This window comes from Tachypleus tridentatus, chromosome 12 (assembly GCF_004210375.1).
Source record: "Tachypleus tridentatus isolate NWPU-2018 chromosome 12, ASM421037v1, whole genome shotgun sequence".
Lineage (NCBI taxonomy): Eukaryota > Metazoa > Arthropoda > Merostomata > Xiphosura > Limulidae > Tachypleus > Tachypleus tridentatus.
In genome coordinates, this window is record NC_134836.1 from 40,381,388 (window position 1) to 40,405,509 (window position 24,122).

The 24,122-nt window shown below is 34.1% G+C and overlaps 1 pseudogene across 1 annotated transcript; it reads right to left on the reverse strand.

Moving 5' to 3' along the window:
* Nucleotides 1–247: 247 nt before the first annotated feature.
* LOC143233087 (lachesin-like) lies at nt 248–17,998 on the reverse strand (annotated as a pseudogene). The gene is made up of 7 exons (XR_013017956.1): nt 17,564–17,998; nt 15,206–15,324; nt 14,413–14,544; nt 13,382–13,481; nt 11,145–11,416; nt 4,054–4,341; nt 248–3,459 (listed from the first exon to the last, which is right to left on the reverse strand). The product of XR_013017956.1 is annotated as a lachesin-like (transcript).
* Nucleotides 17,999–24,122: the final 6,124 nt, after the last annotated feature.

The window sequence follows — 24,122 nt, forward strand, 5'->3', positions numbered from 1 at the left end:
ATAGGTGGTATGTTATCAATATATGTGATAATGTCGAATTTACAATTTCTCTTGTGATAACGTGTTATCATTGTAATACAAAGATGTGTGATATGTACTCCTTGAAGTTTCTAAAGAAAATTGACTTTAATTCCAAGTAGTAAAAACTGGCTTATTTATTTGTATTGTTTATGATTTTTATTGTACCAAAATAATCATAATACTAACTTGTTTTAACTTCTACATCCAAAAATGATCAGTGAACTAGCTTAACCCTTTTGCTACAGGTTCGGTATAGCATACACAAGTTCGTCTACACACTTGCACATGTTACATATTTGTACTATAACTTTTGATACAGCATATGTATCTTCACAAAATTTGGTATATTTTTAGTAAAGGTTACAAGTATTTACTACACAAAAAATCAGATCTTTTTAATGAACTATTTTTACTAAAGGTGTATTTAATCAGTTTCTTTACTAGTATGTGTGCAGTGATTTCGTATTATTCTTCATTCTAAAAATCTCAAATATTATTTACATAATCTCTAAAACATCCTAAATACATTTCAAACATTTATTTTGAGTGAGACTTTACATTTTGTTATTTTTCAATACTCTGTCTATGTGGGGTCTGTCACTTAACCAACCTCATAACCATAAAAAAATGAGGAAATAAATATAAATATTTAGTTTTTTTGTGTTAGAATAACTGTTTATTATAACATGAAAATACATATGTTTAATCTAAGTAGCTTAAGTGTCATAACACTATGTTTATATATACTTATTTTTTATTATATTGACCTTCCAATTATGTTTAGCTAATATTACATAACTTGAATTAATGTGGCACATGTGCACCCATTTTACATATCCAATAATATAAAACTGACCTTTAGTTTTCCCTGTCTTAGCTGTGTTTTGGTGGACTAATATTTTGAGTCACATTTAGTATACAGTCACATTTCAATTATTATGCATTATACATCTATACAGATTATTACTATTCAAAAATAAATTGTTAAACTTTTTTTTTCTAAATATAGAACAATAAATCTAGACCTAAAGCAAACAATTATCTCCTTGTTATGAACTATGAACTAAGTTGCTGCTGGACATAGGACACTAAGCCTTCTAAAATTTTGCACAGTTATTTTTTTGGTTATTCAATTATATGCATAAAATTCTAAAAAATAGTAACTATACTGATACTGCAGAATTCCATTATCATTTATTAAGCTTCCTAACCAAGATGTATTTAGATTTTAAAAATTTTCTTGGACATATGAAACCACATCACAGCCTGGCAGTTAAGACACTCAACTTGTAATCTGAGGGTCACAGGTTCGAATCCCCATCCCACTGAACATGCTCACCCTTTCAGCTGTGGGAGCATTAAAATATGACAGTCAAACCCACTATTCATTGGTAAAAGAGTATTTCAAGAGTTGGCGGTGTGTAGTGATGACTAGCTGCCTTCTTTCTAGTCTTACGCTGCTAAATTAAGGATAGCTAGTGCAGACAGCTCTCCTGTAGCTTTGTGCAAGATTCAAAACAAACGAAACCACATCATGCATATCACTTCTACCTTATTATAAGATATTTTACTGGTTACAGGCAAATCATACACAAGAAAATATGAGCAGTGCTGGTTCGAAAATCTTGTTCTGCATTTCAGAGTAATTTTTTTCATGTAAAAAATACTAAATTTTATATCTTAATAATTATACATACAAACATGCAATATTGATTCCACTGTTACCATAAAAATAAATTAATGGTACAAACAAGTGAAAATCTTGACTACAGTACATAAAAAAGCAGTGCTTACTAACTACTGATTATGCACATCTGAGTCAGCAGCTTCTCAAGCTCAAGGCAAGGTTAGACTCTCAGAATTGTGGCTAAACAAAAAAATTTGCCTCATCTTTCACAAACTGGAATAATATTATATTTTCTGAATGTCTATAAAGTGATTGTACAAGTCCAAAACACATTATAGAAGTAACAAAATTTTATATTAATTATATATGTATTTGTGTGTGTTATGATACCTGCTCAAGTGAAAGACACAAGTAGTGTTTCATTAAAACGTTTACTTATGTATTAGCTAAAGAACAAAAAATAGTTAGAAAGTTTTGCATCCCATTGAGAAAACATAGCTGCATTTATATAATTACTATTACACTTCCCTTAAAACAAAAGGTTGGCTATTTTAATTTTTGACATATTTTTAAATGATGTTTTTCTAATAAAAATAACATGCATAGTTCCTCTCTCCCTAAAAATAGAACATGAAACTGCAAGTAACACAACAAACCTTTCTTCATAATAAAGTCAGGTTTTCATTGTTGTTCAAGTGGTTAACTTCACTATGTAAATAGTATTATAGAGAAAAATGCTACATGAAATACAACATGATTAATATTTTTATTTGGTGTTTTGCTACAATCCACTTTGTTGTGTGTTTATATTCACACACCCATATCTTTATCTGCATCAAAAGCATGTTGATGAATATTTAGAAATAAAACATATAAATATGATGAGCAAATACAAAAGCAACTTTAAATAAAAAAGTAACCACTCAATACAAAACAAGCAAGAATTATGTTATTTCTAAAGATGACTTGTTATTTTGACTTTAATATTTTTTTTAATTTTTGATTTTATGAAATAACCCCACAGAGAATCAAACTAATGATAGTAGGCCAGTATTAAGCTGATTAGGCTTACACTTACAGTGGTATTTTGTGATGTTGGTTATTTATAGTAGCATGCAATTATCTTTAATAGGTGATTATGGGCCTCATCAGTTAAGTACTGACTCACCACCATTATAAATGATCTAAAGTCAGACATACTTCATAAAATACAAAACGTTAAAATCAAACATGCACACACAGTTTGATATGGATACATCTGTTAGTAGAACACCAATAACCTTGAGGGCTTATAATGCAAAAAATTGGCTTCTGCAGTTGAAACAACACAGATAACTCAGTATTGTATAACTTTCAAATGAGGGGAAATAAAAACAGTATGTTTATGCTCCATAATGGCTAATTAACAATAAATACATAAAGGTAAATATTATAATACATTGGTATTTGATTCATAGAAATGATCTCAATGTTATGCAATAAAACAAGCAAGCAATAAGAAAGACGTGTTAGACAATAAATACAATAATATTTGCTATCAAATCAAAAGCTTTCAGTTTCATTGATGCTTTATTTAAAATATAAGGCTCTAAATTTTGAAATTCCACTTGGTATTTACAACACATACCATATAAAAACAGAATTAATTTTAATAGAGCTCTGCTAAAATCAAAGAACATGACAACTTTATTTGGCAGAAAGTAAATCCAAGATTGCCATAATAATGGTAAGAAGAAAAGCACTTTTCTTGTTCATAGCACCTGAGATTAGTCCTATACCACAAGCTGGAGGACAAATTATATTTGTAGTTTCTGAAAAAAGAAAAAGACAGTAATGTGACTCTGCTTTCATTAAATGACTTTCATAACCTTTTTTCATGTACTCAATTTGTTAGCTAATAACTATATGGATACTGACCCAAATTCTGCAACAAGTAGCTACATTTGTGAATAAACCTAATCATTATATTACAAAGCTTTAAAAATACAAATGAAGTTTCTCATCAAAATATTTTTATATTAATCCTTATAGCTGGTTTATAGGTTCTATACAAATCACCAATACAAGACAGTATTTTCCAGTAATCATGTACTAATTTAGCTTACTAAAGTTTCATTCTGTAGAATATGTAATTAATATTAACTTCTGATCAGAACAAGTTATCTACTCTGAGTAAAATTAAAAATCAGTTCTTTGTATCCTTAGATAACACATTAACTGTTAGTATATGTACTGAAAGCAACAAGTTATTACAAATTTTTTCATGATACACAAACGTTTTGACAGCACAATATTTATAATACCATGATTTTGTACAAATCCATCAGAGTTTAAAATGTTTCACAAATAAGAATAAAACTTGTTTATAAGAGTAAGAATTAAACCTTATACTATGTGAGACCCACCTACAAGTTGAATGTCTTTCTGATCTGACCCTAACTTATTGACTGCTTTACAAGTATAGTTTCCATATTGGTTCTTCTGGATACTTTTCACTCTCAGTATAGAATCAGTAAATTCATCTGCTGTTGCAAAAATTGAAATACGATAATATTGATTGTCGTTCAGCTGATAACCATCTTTTATCCAGATGATAGAAGGTGAAGGAAAAGCTTCTATGTGACACTGAAAATCCATGTCATATCCTAAGGCCTGCCCATAACGTGGCCTGTCTGTCATTACCACTGGTGCAACTGGAGAAAAAAAATCTTTATTATGTCTTCAAAAATAAGAATATTTTCAGAAAGGAAAGAACATAATAATTATGTTAATATTTTTTACTTTAAAGTGACTTTTGCTTCTCTACATAGGAATATGATACAGGAAAAGAAAGAAGACAAAGCCTTGATGTCTTTTCTGTGTTGGCTCCCTCATTAGTTGTTGTGTAAAAGCCAAAATAATTATTATATATATTTTTGTTTTGTTTTACAAATTTTAATTACTAATGTATCTATAATAGTGACACCCAATAAGGATTAGGTAATTAAATTTATTAGAATGATTCTTACCTATTAATGCCATTCATGAAATATTTCATATTTTTCTAAAGGGAAAAATTGTAACAGAGACAACTTCCTTGTCAACGGTTTTGTTTGTTTTTATACAAAGTAGCTTTAAAACAGTTGTAGTACCAGCACACAGTCTAAGAAGCTGAAATATAATAAATTAACAGTGTGGTTTGGTTTTGTTTAATACAGTGTCCTTACATATCTTGAACATAGCTAATATTTCATCTAATTGTACATACATTACTCGTAAAATTTAAAGAATAATAAAGTTTCAATTTTTTTCTTTAATTGAAGAAAAGGAAACCAGAAAGCATTTAATACTGATAAACCTTGTTTATTATATATATAGACACACACACACCACAGGTAAATAATACCAAGCAAGGCAAAAAACATTATTTACAACTAACAAAAAGGCAAAATGAACAAAAAATTCTAATACTTTGTTGAACAAAAATAACTTAAGCTGAACAAACATAATAAAACACGTCTTTCAGTAGCTGGTAAGTCCTCCTCTGTTCCTTATGGTTTATCTGCACCTGTTTCCCCATACTGCTGATGATGACTTTCTAGGGCAACACAGTATACACCTGAATGAGGGCAGTTCTGAGCTCCTGAATTGTCATAGGTGCAGGATGTATATCTCTAACTGCTCTCCCTAACACGTCTCACACATGTTCAACTGAATTTAGGTTTAGTGACTTAACAGTCCAGTTCATTACCTATTCCTTCTTCCTAAATCATTACTACTCATTCCTGGCAATATGAGGACAGGCATTATCCTACTGATACATGAATTTATCTCCAACAGCATCAGCAAAAGGGGCTAACAATGGGAAGCAGGATCTTTCATCCATGTAATGTTGTGCTGTCAGAGATCCTCCATCCACTTCATGCAGGATGCAGATGCTACTGAACTCTTCTCCCCATAGGCATCATGGGAAACAATGTTATAAGCTAAATCTCATTCTCCTTCATATCTCCATGCCCTCACGCATTAATCACTTATAGGTACACAAAACCTGCTATCTTCTGTGAACATTACCAGAATTCATTGCTGAATGTATTCTGAACCTGAACCCAACCTCCTATACAATAAACACACTCCAGTGGCTTGTTGAAACTCATTCCTGAGGCCCTTAGCTCTACTGGTGAAGTTACTGAGACAAACTTCTGTAGATATTACTGATCTACTGCACCTTTTGCCCTTCTGCAAACATGACCTTGTACCCCAATGTATTCTTCTGCAGCCTAGTGTCTGTACTACTGTCTATTTTTGATGTATATGACAGTTTCATATCAACAGTTTTGCAAACTTCATTTTTAGTTTTATTGGTGTCTAATAGCTTGCACACTCTTTGCAAAAGTCAAGACCAGCAAAACCAACATAAAGCCAGCATTATCTCAACAGTTATCAATCAACATTAGCCTTTTGCAGAATTTGGATCATTTCTTATAACAATCTATTTCATAAGGAATGTTTGGTGCATAAAGTTGGCAAACTCTAAGTGAAAAAATCATCAAAAATTACTGGAAAACTAGTTAAATATTGATTAGATCTAATTAGGTATGAACCTTGTGTTGTAAATGCTATATTTTGTTGGACACTAAAATAAAAATGATCTTAACAAATTTAAAATGGTTTTAGAATTTCTATCAAGATAAGTTCACATAACCACAACCTAATGTCCTGATATAAAACACTGTTTAGTGTAGATATTATTATTTAATTATTTCGTGAATGCTTAGTTTCATTCATAATCCAAGAGTTAGAAACAATTATTTTAAAATACATTATGACAAATTTAATTATCTAACTCAGTAAGAGTCGTATGTTGTGTTTGTAACTAATTGATGTTGAGGGTACAACAAGCAGACAATTAAGTAACAATAAATTGAGTGTGATGAGTGGGAAAAGCAGACAAACAAAGACAGAGCAGATGAGAAACAAAGTAAAATTGCATAAAGACATTCTGACAGAGAAGGAAAGCCTTTATGATTAGTATAGGCCCACAGCTGATATATATTAGGGTAAGGCTAACAGTGTTGAGAGAGAGATAAGAATCATTTATTTCATCAAAGAAAGTTTTAAAGTAGTTGAACCTGCCTGTGTGTACTTTGACAAAAAATAGAAGTTTACTGGAAGTAGGCCTAAATACAAAAAAGAAGCACATGATTTTGAAGTACAGGAGACAAATATGATAACTTTATGAAACATAAGCAAACTATGCTCAGATAGTAACAGAGAAAAATAGTTCAGCTTATCAACAGAAATTCAAAGTAACTGAATAAATTTAAGTGAACATTTGACAAGAAGAAAAAGAGAACTAAATAGTGTTTATGATAAGCCTATTTATGATCATCTATAGTGTAAAGCATTTGTCATATGTACATTTAACTAGTTTTGAATACATATCATTTTGAAAACAAATGGAGTGTTATTTGTTTACTTTTTTTTCAAATTTACTGCCAACAAGTTCAGGCACCTACTGTAGAAGAATTCTTAGTCTGACAATAACAATGTATATATTTTAACTACTGTATATAATATAGTAAAGTAAGTTTCCTGATATACAAGAATTTATTAATTTTATTTAATCAGAAACTGCCATTTTATTCTTTGTAGTTCTAATTTCAGTGTAATAGAATAAGCACCTAAATTATATGAAGTGTGTAAATTAGAATTATATGGATTTGATAAAACAGTGATTTTCCTTTTTCCATCGCCTTTGAACTATATGCTGTGTATATTTTAGCTTGCATTTCAGTCTTACCCAAATTACATCTTTATCTTTCTTTATCTACAGTACAGTGATGTGAATGATCCTGATCCAGTGATTTATAGGGTATTAAAGGCTTGCCACAGTACACTAAATAAACTGTGCCCTACTTTCCATGCATGTCTGTAACTCTTTATGAAACCTATTTGTTTCTCATCATGAGTCCCATTACAAGCTCTTATTAAGTATTCCTGCTGTTACATAGTACTAGTCTACATTTGTTTAAAAGATTTTAAAGTACTTTTGCAAGTTTGAGAAAGGTGTGAATAAATTATTTGTTGTTAAACTCAAAATTACATGAAAGGTTGTTTGAGCTGACTCTACCACACATACCAAAAACTTAAAGTTTAGCAATATATACCCTCATACTTAACATTGAGCCATGAAAAGTAAAAATAAATTGACTTTAGTTGGGAAATAACTGACACATTCTTACTGAACAAAAACATGAGAACAACTTATTGAAAACATAATGTTAAAAGGACCTATTGGTCCATATTGGCTGTGCTATCCTGTAAACTAAACTAAAAATGCTACACATTTTTTAAAAAATCTTAAAGCCAGCCCTTATTCATTTTTTTTATCAAGCTTTCTCTTAAATTTACTGGCTTCACAATGTCCTAAAGCAACACATTCCCTCTTAGAAAAGAAATAAAACTGTCTCAACTAATAATGACTCCTACCGTGCCAAAATTTATACTTGTGTCTCCTAGTCCTATTATTCTTACCATTAAATATGAAAAAATATGATGCATCAACACTAAATCCTCTTTACAATCTTAAACACCTCAGTCAGATTACTTCTAACTCTTCTTTTCTCAATAGAAAACAATTTCAAAGATCTTGAACTCTCCTCATATGATAAACCCTCCATCTCAGGCACCATTCTCGTAATCCTCCTCTGAACCCTTTCCAAACATTCAATGTCCTTTCTAAGGTAAGGAACCCAAAACTGAGCACAGTTCTCCAAATGTGACCTAATCAATAACCTATACAATTAGATTATAACCTTTTCAGAACTGTATTCAATACTTATGTAGATATAACTGAATATCCTATTTGCCCTACCACTATTAACAGCACACCACTTCAATGGCTTTAGAGACTGATCAATCAAGATTTCTCTCTTTCATGGCATTTTAAAGTTAATTCCATGCAAATTATATTATTCAAATTATGATAACTTACAACTATTTATTATAATTAAAATCCCATTACCGAACTCACTAAATGATCTATATCTTTTGTAAAATGATAGCATACTTTTCACAGCAATAAATTGCCAAGACCTTAATCTTACCAGCAAATTTAAGTGATTTGCTCACTATTCATCCATCTATGTCATTAATGTAAATCAAATAGAGCAAAGGCCCTAACACTGAGCCCTGAGGTACCTTACTTGAGACATTAATCCAGTTTGACTGAACTCCATTTATAACAACCTGCTTTCTTTCATCCAGCTACTCTTTTATCAAATAACTAACTCATCCTCCACAGCTGTAGAGAAACGAAACCTTAGCAGGGGTTCAGTTTAGAGAGAGAGAAGTCTAATGAATTCTCTCCCCAACAGGGGTGTTCAGGAACGTTGTAGTTCCTCTTCAACCCTGCTCATGGAAGATTGTTTACCTTTAAGTGGAAGTTTTCCTGTATTTTAATTTGACTTGTTTTAAGGTGATGAGTAAGGTGGGGCAGAATGAAAATGGCGGGTAATTCCGGCGGAAAAAATAAATCGAGAGGCGGACTGCCTCCCAGGAGGTTCCCGTGCAGGCACTTTACCCTCCTTTATTTCCAAACCACTCATCGATGCCCGCCGAGAGTGGATTGTCACTTACGACATATGACACTTCCATTCTAGATTTACACCACTGGATGCGGGAGAGCTACCGTGGCAAGACCAAACATGGATTTCCCTATGCTGTGCGAAACACTTGGACGTTCCGGCGGTCTCCCGGGTATTCTTATGAGAGTCTTTGTTTGGAATGAGGAATCTCTACATCCACGATAATGATCCTTCCGCAGGTTCACCTACGGAAACCTTGTTACGACTTTTAATTCCTCTAAATGATCAAGTTTGATCATCTTTCCGGCACACAGGCGCGACCCAAAAGCCTCTCCAGCAGCCAGTCCCATGACCTCAGTAAATCATCCAATCGGTAGTAGCGACGGACGGTGCGTACAAAGGGCAGGGACGTAATCAACACGAGCTGATGACTCGTGATAACTGGGAAGCCCTCGTTCAAGAGGAATAATTACAAGCCCCTATTCCTACCACGAAGGAGGTTCAACGGGTTATCCAGTCCTACCAGACGGGGGCAATCACACGCCGATTCCTTCAGTGTAGCGCGCGTGCGGCCCTGGACATCTAATGGCATCACAGACTTGTTATTGCTCTGTCTGGTGCGGCTAAACGTCGCTTGTCCCTCTAAGATTGACTGACACATGTTATCAGCCGTCTATTTAATAGGCTAGAGTCTCGTTCGTTAACGGAATTAACCAGACAAATCGCTTCACCAACCATGCACCACCACTCACTGAATCAAGAAAGAGCTCTTCATCTGTCAATCCTTCCAGTGTCAAATTAAGCCGCAGGCTCCATTCCTGGTAGTGCCCTTCCGTCGATTCCTTTAAGCTTTCGCTTTGCAATCATATTTCCCCCGGAACCCAAACACTTTGGTTTCCAGGAAGCTGTCCGCCGAGTCGTTACTCTAATTTTTTCAAAGTAAACTTGCCGGCTACCCAAGACACTCCATCAAGGGCACCGAGGGAATACCGGCATGATGTTTAGGCCAGGAAGTAACTACTGAGATCCAACTACGAGCTTTTTAACCGCATTGCCATCTTGCATTGGGCGCCTTAACCCGGCTTTTGGTTCATCCCACAGCGCCAGTTCTGCTTATAAAAAATGGCCTACTGGGCACTCACGTCCGAACGTCCGGGGTTCAGTCGAGCAAGCCGGACTTTTTGAAGGCTAGCCTCGCCCAGTCCCAATGCAGTATCACATCTGCGTCGGACTTCAGCCCTGTAGAGAGAATGTTTCACGAACCTATTATGTGGCACTCTGTCAGATGCTTTCTGAAAATCCAGATACACCAAATCTACACCCTTATCCTCATACACATAAGAAGTAACCATTTCAAAAACCTTCAATTCCAATAAAATTCTAAACTTAGATATTAATGACAGCCTGCTGGAAACATGAGACCACTTTATGAGTTCAATACTTGGGCATTGTTACAAAACACTCGTGCAAAAGTAGAAGCTTCCTTCACTTTTCTAATAATCACTTTGTATTCACAGATTGAATGGATTTTACCGAGATTATGCGAAGATAAGACTTACTGATTACAAAGGTAGGGGCTCAGTCCCAGGGCCATGATCTTAATGGGGGCCCATTGACAATTTTACGTAAAATTGCATGGGATATAGGCACCACAAAATTATTAGCCTCTGGGCCCACACAAACCTTAAATCTACCACTGAGAATATCTGCCATTTATAGGAGCCTGTCGATAACCATGTTGTTTTGTGTGTAAACAAAATTTAGAAGAAAACATTTTTATATCAAATTATCTGAGAGTCTGGAAACAGTAAGCTACTTTTATTACTTGTAAATGCACAGCTGTAGGTTGTATAATACTCATCCAATATTTGTGATGTAGTTGAAGGGTGTAGAATTTACATTTTGAAAAAATACAATCAACTACTTACATTCTACTTCCACGCCTACATTTCTTCGTGCGCCTCTTCCCACTTTGTTGTTGGCAATGCAGTAATACGTGCCACGATCATCTCTAGTGATGTCATGAATAGTTAGAACATTACCCCTATATACAGCACCACCTGTTGGTAACAGATCATTGTTCTCTCTCTCCAAGAGATACGAGGAGGGGGGAGTCCTGAGGCATAACAGTTCAAAGAAACGGTGGCTCCACTGCTTGTAATGATGGAACGAGTGCTGTTGTCTAATATTACTGGAGGAACTAAGACACAAAATTAATGTAATAAAAACTTATAAATAAATTTATTTACCTTTATAGAGAATTAAAAAAATTCCTATGCAGAATTTTTTCACAGCCCTCCTGGAAAATATCAAAAAACAACTATCCTATGCCATGTTATTTTTCTATTTTTATTAATTGTATTGCCCCTGCTAGTACAGCGGTATGTCTCCGGATTTACAACGCTAAAATCAGGGGTTCGATTCCCTTCGGTGGGCTAAGCAGATAGCCTTTTGTGGCTTTGCTATACGAAAACACACAAACACACATTAATCGTATTATGCAATTCACTAAGTTTCAAATAGTTTGCATTCATAGCTTTAGTTTATTAACCTGTTCCAGCAATATGAATTCTGCAAAATAATAAATAATATATCATTCCTAAACTAACTCAATCCTGCGAATGTTCTCTACCAATACAGTCAATGATGCATACAAGTAGCAGAGGCAGAAAAGTGGACAATAAGAATATACTACACATCTTGTAATCACAGAATAAGAGATTTTTTTTTTGGTAAAATAAATTGTTTGTGTCTGATGTCTAAACATTAAGTTTTGTCAAAAGTTTTCAGCGCTGACTGCAGGATGGAAACCATTTTCAAGGAAGATGACAAATAGCTTCATATAAATGTTGTTTTTCTTTCTTACCAAAGACCCTTTAAAAAAAGCACACACTGAAACGCCAGATAGAATAATTATGTGAAGTTCTTTGTCGTTTTCCTTGAAGTTTTTATTTCGCATGTGAAGTTTATAGTTAACATAGTCAAGAAAAGATTACCAGTTAGCTAATCTAAGCGTACATGTTTTATGCAAAGTTCAGTTGTGATTAATTAGTAACTTTTCCTTAGTTTTGTTATTTTAAACTTAATCTAGGAACCGGTTACTTTTAGTACATTTTTATTTTCGAAATAATTTAATGTTCAGTATATCTGTTTGTAAAACAACACTGAAAAATTTAACCATATACTCAATTTCACAGAGAAAAAATTAATACAAATGTGTCGGAACATTTATAACATAAATTAATACGATCGTTTAAAATTACTTGTATTTTATACTTAGTATAATGAACATTAACTGTGGGCCAAGTGGGTTAAGGCACTCGACTCGTAATCTGAGGGTTGCGGTTTCGAATCCCGTTCGCACCAAACATGCTCGCCCTTTCAGCCGTGAGGGCGTTACATAGTGACGGTCAATTCCACTATTCGTGGTAAAAGAGTATCCCAAGAGTTGGCGGTGGGTGATGATGACTAGCTGCCTTCCCTCTAGTCTTACACTGCTAAATTAGGAACGGCTATCGCAGATAGCCCTCGTGTAGCTTTGCGCGAAATTCAAAAACAAACCAACATTAAGTGTGAACGTTAGAATATTTTCTTTTATCTAAGTGTATATGAAAAACGTACGTGATATTAAATGTAAATTAAAAATAAATTGACAGATATAATAATAATTGCACATCAGTACAGTCACCTTCCATTCGCATTAAATATGATCAATACTTATATTTTCTTAACTTTTATTTGACTTGCACTGCACGTTTAATGTAGTCATACGTCGTGATTTTCTAAGTACAAATTTGTATTAGTAAGGAATTCTGAGTGAAAGTTAGAAAGTGTCTAATACGTTAATCAGACTGTGCCTACTACATATAGTGTCAAATAGGCATTTTGTAACATATCATAATTCTTCGGACCGACAAGAATGCGATAAACAAAGGCGTGGTTCAGGCACCATTTATTTAACCAATCGCTTGACAGCAACTGTCATGTGAACTGGATTAAATTGTTGATGCGTAATTTTTCATCAGCTTCATTTATATCGGAACACTTCAGAATTAAAGTAATGATTTATTTATTCTAACATTATATATTATTAAGTTACTGAATTAACCTACCCTAAATATATATATTTTTTCTCAGGTGTTTGAAATTATACGAAATCACATACTTTTCACAGACATAAGTACATCAGCAGTAATTTTACTGGTTGCTCCAATAATCACCTGACACTGGTACGGACCTGCATCGATTTCTTGAATTTTTGAAATCTAAGTAAAAAAAAAAAGTATAAAAATATAAGTAATTATAATGCACTATAGTTTTTGTAAGCTATGACTGTGGAAAACAAAATTCACATCGAAAGCAATTCACCAGTTGTTGATTTTACTGTAATTATTTTGTGAAACGTAAAGCTTATAGAAATCCTATAGAATTCTTTGTTATATATAGAGTAAATGAATTGCTGTTTTTTTTATATGACTCTACTTCGTTAATGTTTTAATCCTTGAAGATTAAACATTCCTTTTGTGGAATAATAACCCAAATTAGAGTAGCCCCAAGAGTTGGCGGTGGGTGGTGATGACTGTCTGCCTTCCCTCTAGTCTTACACTGCTAAATTTGGGACGGCTAGCGCAGACAGCTCTCTAGTAGCTTTGCGAGATATTCAAAATAAACCAAATTTGGAATTAATAATGATCCAACTAAGCATTACTTTTTGAGAATAATCAACCATTTTGGCTTTAAATTACCAAATAATAACCAACTACCTCACTTTAGGCAAATAATAACTGACCTATGCCTTACTTCGAACACAAAGAAATCGGTTTTTATTCATATAAACGTTTTGTTTTTTGGAATTTCGCATAAAGCTACTCGAGGGCTATCTGTGCTGGCCGTCCCTAATTTAGCAGTGTAAGACTAGAGGGAAGGCAGCTAGTCATCACCACCCACCGCCAACTCTTGGGCTACTCTTTTACCAACGAATAGTGGGATTGACCGTCACATTGTACACCCCCACGGCTGGGAGGGCGAGCATGTTTAGCGCGACGCGGGCGCGAACCCGCGACCCTCGGATTACGAGTCGCACGCCTTACGCGCTTGGCCATGTTCATATAAACAATTAAATTTACAAAGTTTGCAAGTAAACTGTAAAACGTATACTAAAATACACAAATTATCTATATTACTAATTCATCGTACCTGTAATGTATAAGTTCTGCTACCTTTGTCGTGCCGAATAGAATATCTAGGATCTGGAACGATCAACGAACTGTCTTTTGATATAAACAGATCGTCTGACGGATTTTCACGATTAATTTTTGTCCATAATACCTGTTAAAGCACAAAATTAAATTCATTTTTTCGTTTAAATTAATAAGATATGAAACTGAAATTATTATGCTTGTCTTTTCATAGAAAACTACTGTAAATTAAACTTTACGGCTGTAAAGTTCAAACACTAGTTAATAAATATCTCTCGGATATCACTCAGATTATAAGGTTTTGTAATTTTGTGTTAAATTAATGTTTTTATCCTACTTGTTTTCCTAACATCATGAATTATCTCATACTGAACAATTTTACATTTTATATATATATAACACTCAATATAAAAAACGCTCTCTAGGGACTTCATGTGCTATTGATGGTAACAATCAAATCTTGTTACCAGGATCAAAGTTGACAGAAAAATTATTAGTCAGTCTATTCAGCTTCAAATTGAGGCCGTGTTCAAGTCAGATAGAATACAATACTCGACTTGAAAATTATAACAATTTGAAGTTGATCAAACAAATAATTTGTTGCCTGTTGATGGCATTTTTGTGACTTATATACTATTATGAACCTTATAACAAACGAAGTTACAGATCTACAAGCGATATAGTGCATATATTGTTTAGAACAAGATGTTTAGAAAGCCAATTACAATCGGTAATTCTAAGTTTAGACAAGAAATTCCATATTATTCTCATAAATAATGTGATGTACGTACAGGATAATTTGAAGCATACTCTACTGAACACTGCAGGTCAACATTATCCCCAATATTTACCACTCTCTCTTCAGTAATGTAGGAAATTGCTGGAGTTTGTTGAGCAACAACTGTAACGACTATATCAGAAATGAGACATTAGAGGAGACTAGTAACTAACTTGTGAAATGACATATTTATCTGTGGATAGAGGAGACTAGTAACTAACTTGTGAAATGACATATTTATCTGTGGAGATTTTTTCAACTTTACATTTACGTGATGATAAAAAATAGTCGAAGAGTACACATGCATTCCATGATACCATATGATTACTTTCAAATCTAATACTCCATCTTCTAATATGTGTTTAATTTTTAATTTAAATTCGTTGTAATCTAACAATTTCAAAGTTTCAAAAGCTTTAGGTATTGTACATAATACCGTAATTAATGTAATTTTGATATATACAAACTTACTGATTTCGTTAATTTTACAATATACGTTTATCAAAAAAGGATAATATAGAAATATTTATTTAACTTTTAATTAATGTATAACATATGGTCATTGTTATGAGCTGTGTAGCAAATAGGACAAATAAAAAGTTTTAATTATTTCTACCTCGGAAGTTACCTAAGGAAAAAATCCTTTAGATCATACTAAACAGACGGTTAATTAAGTTGTAACGACAGAAGCTAGTCCGCAATACTTTCCACGGTAAATAAATAACAGGTGTACCAAAAAGGACATAAAAGGGAGAGTGGTTTGGTTTGTTTTAAATTTTGCGCAAAGCTATAAGAGGGCAATCTGCGCTAGCCGTCCCTAATTTAGCAGCGTAAGACTAGAGGAAAGGCAGTTAGACATCACTACCCACCACAAACTCTTAAGCTACTCTTTTACCAACGAATAGTGAGATTGATCATCACATTATAACGCCCCTACGGCTGAAAGGACGAGCATTTTTGGTGGGACAAGGATTCGAACTCCCGACCATTAGATTACGAATCTAGCGCCCTAGGCATCTCGATCATGCGTGGCCCGAAGTAATGGAATTATAGAAGAGAAATGTGGATTAATATAAATGGTTATTCTTGAATGAACACTGGATGACTTTCCTGCTTCATACAAAAGCTAAGAGGAAATTGTTTAATTTAGCAGTTTACCAGGAATTCTTACACTGGTGGCCGTTGTAGTTATCTTATAGAATTCCATCCACTTGACGAAGAAAAGAAAGGATATTGAAGAAGAAATGCAGACACTGCTTACAGATGATCCGAAGCAAGAAAAATGCTATTGCAAGGTTAGGACGATCTTGTAAACATTCATGAAAGAAAATAACCTGAGGTTACCAAATCTGATTGAAATTTAACTTGATGTAAGTAAAACAAATCTCGAAGTTAAAGATATACTAAGTACTCGGTCAATAGGTTTAAATAAAGAAGCATACCTTTGCCCTTTACATAACTGTAATGTATATTTGCCTTCAACTGGACCTAGCACGACCTTGTAGTTAGGACGCTCGACTTGCGATCTGCGGACCGCACGTTCCAATTTTGCCACCGAACAAACTCGCCCTTTCAGTCTTCGAGGCGTTATAATGTGACGTTTAATCCAACTTTTCTTTCGTAGAAGAGCAACCTAAGAGTTGGCGGTGAGTTGTCTTGACTGGCTGCCTTCTCTTTAGTCTCTCACTTCAAAATTCGGGACGGTTATCGAAGATAGCACCCAAGTAGCTTTACGCAAAATTCGAAAACAAGCAAACAGTTGTCTTCAGTTCAAAGCAACCACTTCATGCAAGACGTCCAAGAAATTTGGTAGGAAAATTTTATAAGAGTATTCAAGTTAAACTCAAATTTAACGATTCTTTTGCACAAAATAAAAAAAATGTTTCTACAAATAAAAATCTCTACAGCTCCTTGAAATTATGTTTTTATTATTTTAAAAAATATCCTTGATGCACTAATTAAAACCGTTTATTAATCGCAAGTTATGTCAACATTATTATGGTATGCTGTTTATATAATATATTTTGTATATTCTGTAGTAAACGTGTAAATATATTAACTCCTTTCTCAAGTCATTTAATTTTTTATATTTTCTGTAACTACTTATCTTTACCAACCTCATGTAACTTCTTGCCCTTTCTGTTCTTGGTCAGGTTTGTTTTTATGAGAAACTTATGACGAAAGTATATATTTCCATAGATCATCCAAGTGTACTTTACAAATGTGTTGTTTATAAAGTTTCCAAGTGGATTTTACCTTCTCAATAGATGCATAATCACGAACCATTTTGTGTCTCGTGATATGTCTTATGAAAATCCCAGTTTATCTCAAGTTTTTACAATAAAAGTGAAACTTAATGTTAGCAACATACCTGAGTGAAACAGAAGAACAAACACACATAATCTTCTTTCTTGGATAAACATGTCAATAAAAATTTAGCTGTGCTACTTACTACCAGTAAACTGTTAAAGTATTTGCCTTTAAATTTGGACACTCTGTATCACTGTCAAACACTCGGCCGTATTAATCCACAACAGACACTTAAATCTGTGTTTGAAGGTCTGTCAGTGAAAACTAATTATCTTAAAATTGGGACGATAATTCTCTCCTTTCTTTAACTTATTTTTATCTAGAAATGAAAATAAACACTACATGGATATGAATAACCCATGAGTCATCCCAACGACAGAGTAATTTGTCCATGTCATGTTCTAACCTGAATAGAAATACACTTATGGTGCGAAATAACTGCGTACGTCATGATGTTCATGTACATGTTTCATCCAGTAGCTTTGAACGTCAACAAGTATACTTCTAACACTGTTTAAAAACAACAGGGTTAAGCAGGTTCACATTTTTCAGGTAAAATCGGTTACGATAATAATGTTTTAAAACCAACCACACTTAATTTGGAATGCATTTTCCTTAAGTATCGAGTTATTTGTTATTAACCAAAAAACTATACAATGGACTATTGGTGCTCTGTTCACTGTATATATCAGTGATTGTGTCGCGAGAGATTGGCAAGTGTGTCGCGGTGTTTTTGAAACACATTCAACTTCTTTGGGATTTTACAAGCAAATCTAACACGTCAGTTAATAAAAGCTACTATAGAAACACTCTGAAACCTCCCAAAACATTCGATGGTTTTCATTGAACCCGAACACTGAGAAGTTCATACTTAAATTTCATTCTCGACTGCAACGGTTCGACTGTTAGTTTAATTGTGGCGCAACAAGCGCTTTGTACGTCATAAATGATACATCAAACAATCAAACTGCTTTCCGGAACACGTTCTCATTGTGTGGTAAGCTACAGCTACTACGCTGTAGGTAGGAGTTTTATATCAACTGAAGAACTTTGTGCTTATCGTGTATGAATTAGCTTTATCATTTATCCATGGAAAAATATTTAAGTAAGTCTGGTGCTGCAAAGGAGAATGTGTTGAATCAAAAGCAAGGAATCAAACGAAAGTACAAAAACGAATACATCGAATACGGTTTTATCGCTTTGGAATCGGAACATTCTCAATTACCATTCTGCCTACTCTGCAATGCAGCTTTATCGAACGAGGCGCTTGTTCCTAGCAAACTGAAGAGACACTTGAAAACAAAACATTCAGCTGTAAAGGATAAACCAAAAGAATACTTCGAGAATCTCGCAGCTCAACAATATGAACAATCAAGGAAGCTTGTGAACTACATGAAGCTGACCGGAAAAGGATTGATTGCAAGTTACAAGGTTCCTGAATTGTTGGCGAAACGCAAGAAAGCAGTCATTGCGCCAGCGTTAGCAATCATCATTGAAACTATGCTTGGTACGGATGCCGCCAAAAAGGTTAAGCAAGTTCCACTGTCCAATGACAATTTCGCGCAGAATTGTAGACTTGTGGTAGGATATGAAGGATCAAGTTTGCGAACACTTCGAAGCGCCTGAAGATGAACTGTCTCTGTTGTGGTCTCTTCAAGTTGACGAATCTACTGACGTTAGTGGTAAAGCTCAAGTTCTGGCTTTTGTTCGATTCATAAAAGATGGGAAAATCGTAAAAAAAATACTTATTTTGCAAAGATTTAAAAAGTACAGTGAAAGGCCAAGACATTTTCGACTTGGTGAATGAAAACATTTTGCTCTTCAAATTACATTGGAATAACTGTGTCAGCGTTTGCATTGATGGTTGTTCTTCAATGCAAGGAAAAAAGAAGAGATTCGTCACTCTAGAGCGCCAACAATATCCAAACATTAGGATTGTTCACTGCATGATTCACAGAGAGGCGCTTGCCTCCAAATCTTTGCCGAAAGATTTGCAGTATGTTGTGAATCAAGTTATTCAAGTGGTGAATTTCATCAAGTCTCGGCCACTTCAATCTCGACTTTTCTCTCTTCTCTGTGAGGCGATGGATTCAGACAGATGACAAAAACCTACTGTGTCACACTGAAGTTCGATGGCTTTCAAAAGTAAATGTGTTAAAGCGTCTTGTCCAACTAAAACCTGACGTAATTTCTTTCTTGGAGGTTGAGGAAGCAGGTTTTGAATTTTCTTTTCATGATGAGATCTGGTGGCTAAAGGTTCAATTTCTCTCCAACTTGTTTGACAAATTAAATTCTCTGAACTTAAGTCTCCAAGGGCCATCTGAAAACATTACTGTAACGTCTAAACTGAAGGCCTTCGATGAAAGGCTGACGCTGTGAAAGAATAAGATCTCGAAAGGAGTCCTTGATTGTTTTCCTTCTGTTAACGAATGTCCGTCAAAGAAAAAAATTGTCCCTCAAATTTTGTACACATTAAGCGATCTACGGTCCGCACTAAAACATTAATTCCCGTCACTTGCTGTCAACGAATATAACTGGGTGACATATCCATTCGGAATCAACGAGACAACAAATCTTACAACTGAGGAGGAAGAACAGCTCATTGATTTACGAAACGACAAATTCTATCAGTAATTGTTTCCCGAAAAGAGCTTGGATGAGTTTTGGATATCCATTTAAAATTCATATCCTGCAATCAGTTCAAAAGCAGTTGAAGTTTTGCTTTCATTTGTATCTTCGTGGTTTTGCGAAATTGGATTTTCAGCATTGACTGAAACTGAAGCCAGAAAGAGAGAGAGGCTTCTTACAGTCGATGATGAAATGCGAGCTTGTTTGTCTACGTTAGAGCCTCGCTTCAATTTGATTTGCTCTCGGAAGCAGGCATAAGCGTCACTTTGAAAACATATGTAAAAATAAAAAAATTGATTCATCTGCTATACCAGAAAATCATTAAAAAGCCTTAGAACGACACTCACGGCCAAAGCAAACGATAGTATTATCACTCTGCAGATGACATTAATATCGCTTGCTTTGACCATGATTTTCGTTCTAAGACTTTTTAAGTTAACTCTTCTGTGTCGTGTATCTAAACGTGATGCACAATTACATTATTATCGCTTGCTTTGGCCGTGATTTTCGTTCTAAGGCTTTTAACGCTTGCCGAATAACATGTACCTGAAAAACTCGTTAAGGCTTTCCAAATGTGCCGCGAAAATTTTCAGATTGTCGGAGTGTGCCGCAAGTCAGAAAAGGTTGAGAACCACTGGTATATATCGAAACCAGAATTTAACCTTATATATCATGAGAGATATCCTTATGCCACCAAGGGCGGAGGTAGAGAAGTTCAAGAAGCTGAATGAAGTAACTGCAGGCCATAAGGTTTTATTCAAGGAATAACCCGTTAAGTTTCTGAAAACATATCTGAATAAATAATTCTAATTGACGATTGTTTTCATGCTATTCTGAATAATGTTTTAAAGAAATTAACGACTTTTCTTTAAAATACGGAAAAATATGTGATAATTGAAATCTATTAATGGGTAAATATATTTTATTTCCAGTAAACACGAGCGTCGCGGGACGATAAAATCAATTAAGAACATTTTGCTTGAATTATTTTTGTTAATTTCTGACACTTTCAAGTTTTACTATGCTGTCATCTCTTGATGACGAGAAACCCAACTTGAAATAAAAATGTATCTCAGAACGACTGGTGAGGGTATTAACACTTTTATTGGTAAAGAAAGAACAACGTTTCGACCTTCCTAGTCATCTATAGGTTGAGAAAGAGAGATTTTGCAAGTGACGAGAGTAGAAACGGCTATGGGATTGTAGGGAGCGTTGCAGTTAGATAGGTACTAATTAATAATCTAACATCCAACTGCAACACCCCCTACAATCCCGTACCCGTTTATACTCTCGTCCCAAAGATATGCGTCCGGCAACGGTCACTTGCAAACTCTCTTTCTCAACCAAAAGATGACTAGGAAGATCGAAACGTTTTTCTATCCTTATCAATAAAAGTGTTAATACCCTCACCAGTCGTTCTGAGATACATTTTTATTTCAAGTTGGGTTTCTCGTCATCAAGAGATGGCAGCATAGTAAACCTTGAAAGTGTCAGAAATTAACAAAAATAATTCAAGCAAAATGTTCTTAATTGATTTTATCGTCCCGCGACGCTCGTGTTTACTGAAAATAAAATATATTTACCCATTAATAGATTTCAATTATCACATATTCCAGCCGTTCTGAGATACATACTGCTATCTATTGGCACTTTCCTATTTTAACAGAAAGTGATATTGGTCTCACTTGAACTTACGAAAAGTAAGCTAAACCCCAGTACTCTGTCGTAATAAAAAAGGTTTGTTTATAGTCAACCACACACCTAGACAATTGGTTATCTGTGTTCTGCTCATCAACAGTATCGAAACTAGGTTTAAAGCGTTTTAAGTCCGCATACATGCTGCTGAGCCACTGAAAGCATTACAAAAAGTAGGGCCGTAGTGTCACAATGCTTGTTAAGAAAGTAATTTTTTAATAAAACAAAATAAAATAGAGGACATTTTATGCAAATGTAGTTATGTTACGTGAATGCATTCAAAGCTCATAACTTTTAAAGTGGTCGTAGTGTGGTAGAAATACAATAGAAATCCAAGCTTGCCAGAGATAAACATTTGAAACGAAAGGAAGAAACCAAAGTTCAATCTTTCAGAACAGTAAGTGCGATTGGAAACCCTATCATCCATTTAGTGTCCAGCTTAAATACAAAGTATAATACATTGTAAATGAAGAGCCATAACTCTAGACAGTTTCCAACAGCAATCGAATTTTTAAAAATACATCAATTCAAAAAGTAAAGAAGAAACTATTAAAACAATATATGACCTCGATGTTTTCGAACCTCCCAAGCTCTGAAAATTATATATGTATAATAATTATTTTAAACTTTGTTTTATGTAAACTAGTGTTTATTACGATGCGTTTCTATTAATTCAATAAAATAAAAACCTATATATACAATATATACCTTTATTGACCCAATAGTTTCCTGTTGAAACTTCGTCTGAAGCAATCGACATTCTGAGGGCCACGGGTTCACCTTTTCAGCGTTGTAACGTGACGTTCAGTCTTACTGTTCTTTGGTAAGAAGAGTAACCTAAGAGATAGCAGTGGGCAGTGATGACTAGTTCCTTTCCCTATAGTCTTTAACTGCTAAATTAGGGGCGGCTAGCGCAGATAGCCCTTGAGTAGCTTTGAGAGAAATTACAAACAAACTAAACCAAACTGAAGTAATCGACAGTCAGTTGGATTAGTAAACTTTCTGGTTATGGATAGCTGATGACGAAGTTTTAGTACCTAAATATTGAGACAATAAATATATATATATATGTCGTTATTTTATTTACATTAATATGAACATCAATAAATAAGTGTATAACACATCGTAAGCTATCTGATAAGACAGTAATAAATCACATGAACGTAATTTTTAATATTAATTATTTAATCGAACTTTTCTGTGATAATACTGAGTCTATAATGCATATAAGTTTGTTTTGTTAAACGTAAATAAAATCTCGACCTACAGAGGTGGACAAAAAAGTGACCCACTTGACAATATTCTTAATTTGTTAATATGTTTTGGAAAACAGAAAGATATGTAAAACTATATGCTTTTAGAAGGCACACAATGAGATATGTTTAACTATATTCTCAAATCTTAATTTTAACACTAGCTTTCAATAAATATCTGAACTTTTCATGATTTTAGTTACATTTTCTCATAAAAGTGTTGTGCACGTGCTGTAGTTACTTAGATCTTTTGACTCCAGTAAATTCAGCCCACTAAATGATCAAACAAGTTTCTCTGAAGTAACCGAACGTAAAAATGAAAGTCAAAATAACACAAACCAGTTCCACGACTTCATACTTAGTATTCCCTTGGGTTTTAGTACTGCTTCACATCAACGTGACATGGTTTCAATGAGTTTGTGCAGATCTTTCTCAGTGATTCACTGTCATCCTTCTTTGATTACTTCAAAAAGTTCATATTCTGTGTTTGGCTGGCAGTCTTTCCTTAATCGGTTTAACTCAGCCATTAAATTTTCCAGTCAGATTTATATCAGATGATTGACCTGGTCATTCCATAATATCAATTATCTTATTTCTAAGATATCTTTTAACAAGTCCACAGTTGCAGAAAAACTTGTTTGATTATTTTGAAGCTAAATGAAGTAAGAAGATATAAGAAATTACAACACGTACACAACACTTTCAATGAAAATCTGTAGTCAAATTCACGAAAAATTTAGGTTTTTATGAAAGCCAGTATTAAAATTAAGATTTTAAATCATATTTGAACATATCTCGTCGACTACTTTCTAAAAACATATTATTTAAGACGATTTTATGTTATCTAATAAAAAAATATATAACAAATTAACATATTCAAGGGGAGACACTCCTTTTTGTCCATCCCTGTGTGTCACCAGAATGTAATTTTATTATATCAATATTTCACTATTAAAGCTTCGTTAGGAGTCATTGCAGTGGCGTAGCTAGGGGGGGTGGGGCAAGGGGGTACATCTGTCCTCGAGCGCAGCATCGGGGGGGCGC